The sequence below is a fragment of the Mytilus galloprovincialis genome, chromosome 2 (genome assembly GCF_965363235.1).
Source record: "Mytilus galloprovincialis chromosome 2, xbMytGall1.hap1.1, whole genome shotgun sequence".
Lineage (NCBI taxonomy): Eukaryota > Metazoa > Mollusca > Bivalvia > Mytilida > Mytilidae > Mytilus > Mytilus galloprovincialis.
The window spans coordinates 96962344-96968025 of NC_134839.1; the positions used below are offsets into that span (position 1 = coordinate 96962344).

The following is a 5682-nucleotide window of genomic DNA, read 5'->3' on the forward strand; positions in this document are numbered from 1 at the left end:
TTTATCTAATGATCAAAGCAGATTATTGCCATAATTAAGTTTTGAAACGATAAGAGGTCCTCTATCAATTAAAAAAAATAACTAGAGGCTCTAAAGAGCCTGTGTCGCTCACCTTGGTCTATGTGAATATTAAACAAAGAAAGCAGATGGATTCATGACAAATTTGTGTTTTGGTGATGGTGATGTGTTTGTACATCTTACCTTACTAAACAGTCTTGCTGCTTACAATTATCTCTAATTATAATGAACTTGGTCTATTCGTTTCAGTGGAAAATGTTAATAAAAATTTACAAATTTTATGCAAATTGTTAAAAATTGACTATAAAGGACAATAACTCCTTAGGGGTCAATTGACCATTTTGGTCATGTTGACTTATTTGTAAATCTTACTTTGCTGAACATTATTGCTGTTTACAGTTTATCTTTATCTATAATAATATTCAAGACAATAACCAAAAAACAGCAAAATTTCCTTAAAATTACCAATTCAGGGGCAGCAACCAAACAACGGGTTGTCCGATTCATCTGAAAATTTCAGGGTAGATAGATGTTGAACTGATAAGCAATTTAACCCCCATGTCAGATTTGATCTAAATGCTTTGGTTTTTGAGTTATAAGCCAAAAACTGCATTTTACCCCTATATTCTATTTTTAGCCATGGCGGCCATCTTGGTTGGTTGGCCGGGTCACCGGACACATTTTTTAAACTAGATACCCCAATGATGATTGTGGCCAAGTTTGGTTTAATTTGGCCCAGTAGTTTCAGAGAAGAAGATTTTGGTAAAATTTAACGACGACGGACGACGGACGCAAAGTGATGGAAAAAGCTCACTTGCTCCTTCGGGCCAGGTGAGGTAAAAATAGTTGTCGTCTAGATATAAAAGTAATAAAAGGTATAGCGGATTTTTTTGGGGGGATTTAAATTAAACATTGTACCTGGTATGTCTTCTTCATTCGAAGCACAAACTAGTTATCTGTGAATAGTAACACATCGGTTAGAAACTTTTAGTTTTTTTACAGTTCAAAATGTCGTTAGTATTGTAGTATAAATGGCCTTTCACAAGAAATTTTATCAAGTACTTATTAAACTTGTTTCTTTTTGTCATTTATATTTTATAAACCACATCGTTCAAAATCATAATGACTAAACAAATGTTTATATAAATGTGATCTTTAATACTGGTCTAAATACACAAAAACAACACTGGAAATATGTTGTGAGCGTATAGAGTAGTCTTCAAAATGTAAGCGTTTCTATTGACACTCGGTTTATATATATAAAAAAAAGATAAGAGCTGGGAGTGCGGAATCATATTTCAACAAATAATCTTTACATTTGAGAAAAATAGAATGACTCAAATTAGCAGATGGTGACTTCTCTGTCCCAGTTGTAAAAGCCTTTACTTATAAAATTATTACGTTTGAAAATACGCGTACATCAAATATATAGTCGAAGAAAGCTTCGGTGGATAAACCTTATTGGCATATTAATATTAAATGTAAGGTTCAACGGCTTTACTTTGTATATCATGGGCTCAATTTTACTCATCTTATAATTAGGGCAATCGTGTTTGTTGTTTCAAACTATTGTGCAGCTTCTTTATTCAAATGTTCCTCCAGCTAATAGAAACTACATGTATGAATCTAATGAATATCTAAAAAATAAAAATGCTCAGTGCATGTTAGCTTCGGAACACTCAGTCGCACTGGTTTAGATGATTAAATAATTGGAGAAGTTTTCACTAAACTGGTCTCCTCGTTTAGATGGTTAATTCGAATTTCGCTCTTCTAATTCGACATATGATCTTAACGATTTGGGTTTAAATAGATTTTAATTTCTCTGTCAGTTTTAAGTTTGTTTTGAAGTTTATTGTATTCAAACTCTTTTGAATTAATTGTTATCATTCTGTTTGATTTATTTTGCCTTCATAAATTTATTTTGTCGTTCTTTTCTTCTTTTTATTTGGGTAAACACAACAATTTTTGTATTATATCATTTTCATTTACATTGAATACAATACCACCATTTACTGCAATAGTAAATTAATTTCTGAATATTCAAAAATACAACAAGCAATGTACTGGATTTAGGTACATATTTATAAACTTCTTTATAACTCTTAAATGCATTATAAATATTTAAATATAAATAAATCAGCAATTTTAATCTCAAGGTCCTTAAAGTTTCTTCAGTACATCTCATAATAAGGCACAATGAACTACAGTCACCATGTACAAACGCTAAACATATTTTAAATAAGTCTAGTTATGTTTGCAAACAAATGGTACTGTTGTCAGGATGATTATTTACATAGAATAGATGGTTTGTTCCCTTTTTTGTAATCGAAATTGTGTATGATCATGTATAGTAGGATGTACACAATTAAGGTATCTCGGAATTCATGTGGGAACACATGGAAAAGGTAAGAATCTTGATAGTTAGTGTTATGATTTCAGACAACTCTTGTATTACACATGTTAAGAAATTTAGTTTTTTCGTGTAATAAATTAGTAATATACTTGATGCTTTTTTGACTTTATTGTCTAGCCCAAAATGTAACATGCATTTGTGTTATTTATCGAGTACAAATTAGAGTGCGCTTTCGAAAATCATACGGTGCAGTATACCGTTCTACAGCTACTAAGATCACTCTGTGCGTGTGGGTTTGTTTTGCTGTGGATGTGCTTATTTTGTGTCATGGATTGATACCCCATATCCTTTGTTGTTCTATTCTTAAATAGGAAAACAAAATCTTTTCTGAATTTTGGGAACATATTTATAAGGTTCTGAATGTTCAACCCTGTAATGCATTTTAAGTTTGTTTATGCTATTGTAGATCAGGAATTTTAATCGCAAAAGTAGACACAATGAACCAAATTCACATATAAACGCTACACAAATATCTATTTCATATAGTTCTATCTATTTTTAAATTTACAAACAAATGCATCTGTTGTCAAGATAATTATGTACATAGAATAGACCGATTGTGTTTTCCCTTTTAGACACACAATTTGATATAGTCCAGTTTAAAATAAGTACAATGTAAACAAGAAAGGTATGCCAGGAGTTGGGAGATACAAAATCAAAAAGGTAAGAAGTTGGTACAATGTAATCATTGCGAGGAACAATTTAAACAGCATATCATCACGATGTAAATACTTTTTTTGTTACAAATAAAAAAAGGTATCTTTTTAATTCATTTCGTAAAAATACCCTGAGTAATACATTTTCCCACTACTTAATTTTAACTGGTTACGCCCTGTCTTAATACGGTATAATATATAATATCAATTGAAATATTAATAATAGAAACGTGGCATGATTGTCAATTATGATAACTTACACTTAAGGATGTATTATTCTGAAATTTCGGTCTCGTTGAAATCTTTTTTTTTGGAATTCTTTCAAAAACATGTAATACAAGTGGAAAATATCAATGAATTTAGAAAATATTATAACCATACATTTGTACTTACCTCTGTGAAAAAATAGTGTATTTATGATAAGTAGTTTTTGAGTAATAAAATTTTAAAACCTATCAAGTAAGTTTCATTAGCCAAAATGTTGAGAAAATTGAACAAGAAATGATTTTACCAGAAACCTTGCATATACACCCCATACCCATTTTTTTCTTTTCCAATTTCTCAGATATGTATTTTTTCAATCCTGTGTAACAAAGAAGAAATAATATGCTTTTTTTTGTTCTATAATAAGAAAAATGCCAATTTGGCAAAATTGACAGCATGATAAATTTGACACGAAAAAGCATCACAATATGATAAAATGTTCTCATAATAACACCTACCTATACATTTTTTAGTTAGATTTATTCAGATTGATCTACTTCAACTTTATCTAAAGTATGAAAATAGTTTGATTATATACCAAAAATAGGTAAAAGTGATGAGATTTGGGAAAGTTATCATTATTCAATTTGGATGCTTTCAAATGGCCGTAGAAAAGAAAGACGTGTACAACCATATGATTATTTCTTCACCAATTGTTTTTTTTACAGTCATATTTTATAAACCCAAAAATCAGGTTAAGAACAAAAAAAAATCCTCAAGAAATGTTTGTCTCCTTAGAGGTGTACATCCTTAGTTCAAATGACGTAGACGTTAATCAAGATTTGGTTGTGAAATGAAATTTATAAGAAGATCATAGAGATATATTATTAAGCATTTGGAAAGTTTACTAAAAACGTTAACAGCAGTCTAAAATTTACGAGCTGTACATGGATGAACCGAAAGATGCTGTGAAAAAGCCAAAATATTTCATAAAATTCTAACCTTTGTTTGTGGAGCTACTGTTAACCGTTCCTTCACTTTTTCGTTTACTTGCCTACATGGCTAGCACTTTTACAATGAAATCAGGAATGCAATTGCATATGTTTTACATTTTCAGTGTGTACACATACTAGAATTATGCTGATTGCGAGCAAAGTACAAATTCAGCCGCAGAATGTCTTCTTTAGCATTTTTGATGCTAATAATTGAGTATCATCTTCTCTATACAGGTATGGTATCTATTTTGTCTTAAGATTAGGTAGAAAAAAAAACATTAACTTTTTTGTTGTGTCATTATTCATTTTGGTTGACTTTTCACTGATGAGACGTCTTTTTAGTATTTAATTAAAATCCCAAAACCTAATCACGTCAAATAAAGAAAATTTGTGCAAATCCAAACTGCTTATAATATATTAGGTATACTGGATAATAAGGTGATATTATATGTTAATAGTTGTATTTGTGAAATTCAAAGTAATAAATGTTTATTTTGTAATGGAAACACCACACTTTACGGACTCTATAAATAACATCGCTGTACAAATTCGGATACAATATCCCATTATACTTCATAACCAGATCTTTGTATCTATCAAAATTAACAGATGTCACGAAAATGTATTCATATGTTATACATGTAGCTGCTGAAAATAGTTATATTAATCTAAGTTTTGAAATATATTTTGTTTTCTTTTTTTTCAGTTTGTTATGATTGTGAAAACCCTGACTTGCCTATGGAAAATGGATTGTATGTTATTAAAAATGTCGAGGCATGTACATTATGTTCTAAGTGTTACTCAAACCACTAACAAAAAATGGGCTACATTTTGTACAATTTGTACTCAAATTGCATTTTCCATCTTTCATGTTTGCATTATACACAGCTACTTTTGCATAGGTACTATTTCTGTACTAAAAATATGTAGTACTGGAAATTTACTTTTAATATTTAGTACTATTTCTCTACTTTAAAATAATTGTAATATTTAGGTACTTGTATTTTACAGTACTTGATTTGTACTAAATATTTTGGTACAGAAATAATACAATATTCCATGTTTGAAAATCATAATTTTAAGAGATTTGAAACAGAAAAACTTTTATAAAACTTTTATAAAAAATGCTGAAAATGTAACGGTAGCAACCAAAAATCTGTAGTACCTAAATTTCAAGTACAAATTAAGTACTGTAAAATGCAGGTACCTAAATATTACAATAATTTTAAAGTAACAAAATAGTAATGAATATTAAAAGTAGATTTCCAGTACTACAGATTTTTAGTACAGAAATAGTACCTATGCAAAAGTAGCTGTGTATAGTATATTTACTGTATCATTAATAATAAGTACAACGATGAAGACGACTAGATGATGATGAAATAATACCTTACAA

At 29.5% G+C, this 5682-nt stretch overlaps 1 long non-coding RNA gene across 1 annotated transcript; it reads left to right on the forward strand.

Annotated features, from left to right (window-relative positions):
• Positions 1 to 2277: 2277 nt before the first annotated feature.
• On the forward strand, positions 2278 to 5084 carry LOC143062469 (uncharacterized). The gene is made up of 4 exons (XR_012974768.1): positions 2278 to 2423; positions 3007 to 3094; positions 4409 to 4520; positions 4993 to 5084. It is a non-coding gene; the product is annotated as an uncharacterized LOC143062469 (long non-coding RNA).
• The last annotated feature ends 598 nt before the right edge of the window (positions 5085 to 5682 follow it).